Source organism: Haemaphysalis longicornis, unplaced genomic scaffold, assembly GCF_048455015.1.
Source record: "Haemaphysalis longicornis isolate Haplotype H1 unplaced genomic scaffold, Haemaphysalis longicornis Haplotype H1 scaffold_5, whole genome shotgun sequence".
NCBI lineage: Eukaryota > Metazoa > Arthropoda > Arachnida > Ixodida > Ixodidae > Haemaphysalis > Haemaphysalis longicornis.
In genome coordinates, this window is record NW_027526385.1 from 162,911,787 (window position 1) to 162,912,616 (window position 830).

The window sequence follows — 830 nt, forward strand, 5'->3', positions numbered from 1 at the left end:
GGAGAGCGTAGGTACAAATGTACAAAAGGTGGCCGAACTCGCACGTCGAGCCCCTTCTACCGTACTTCTTACGCTGCTACTAGCTTGCGCGCCTACCGTCGTGCATACGTTCGACACGATCGCATGGCATATATATTTAAATATATATATATATATATATATATATAGTAAGGAAATGAGGGGCTCGTTGAGGAAATACAGAAACATAGGTCGGCAGTCTACAACGCCAAAGGAGGCATAGGGGTGTGGTTAGGCTCTAGTTTTTACTACGGTTAAGGAAGTTGATTTTTTTTAATATAAGGAAGAAAGAAAGAAAGAAAAACACGCGCCCAGAGTGGGGACTGAACCCACGCCTTTCGATTAAATCTCGAATGCCTTACCAATTCGGCTATCTGGGTGACTGTGTTCTCCTTTTTTCTGGGCTATTTATATTTACTTGAAGTGTATCTGACGCTTGAGGGTGCTAGCCAGCGCCACTCTGACTACACGGGGAGAAGGGGACCTTCTACTCAACCCCCTGGGCGTGACTCCAACGTCTACAGCCTGTCATGAGTGGGTAACCGGCCGGAAGCGCTCTTAGGCTACCTAGGCATCAAGGCTGCCAGAACTGAGACCCTCGCTAGGCTTTTGCAGAATCATATAGTAAGAAAATGAGGGGCTCGTTGAGGAAATACAGAATTATAGCTCGGCAGTCTACAACGCCAAAGGAGGCATAGGGGTGTGGTTAGGCTCTATTTTTTACTACGGTTAATGAAGTTAGGATTTTTTTTTAATATAAGGAAGAAAGAAAGAAAGAAAAACACGCGCCCAGAGTGGGGACCGAGCCCACG

The 830-nt window shown here is 46.1% G+C and overlaps 1 non-coding gene across 1 annotated transcript; it reads right to left on the bottom strand.

Annotated features, from left to right (window-relative positions):
- Window positions 1-326: 326 nt before the first annotated feature.
- Window positions 327-398, bottom strand: Trnak-uuu (transfer RNA lysine (anticodon UUU)). Its single transcript has one exon. It is a non-coding gene; the product is annotated as a tRNA-Lys (tRNA).
- Window positions 399-830: the final 432 nt, after the last annotated feature.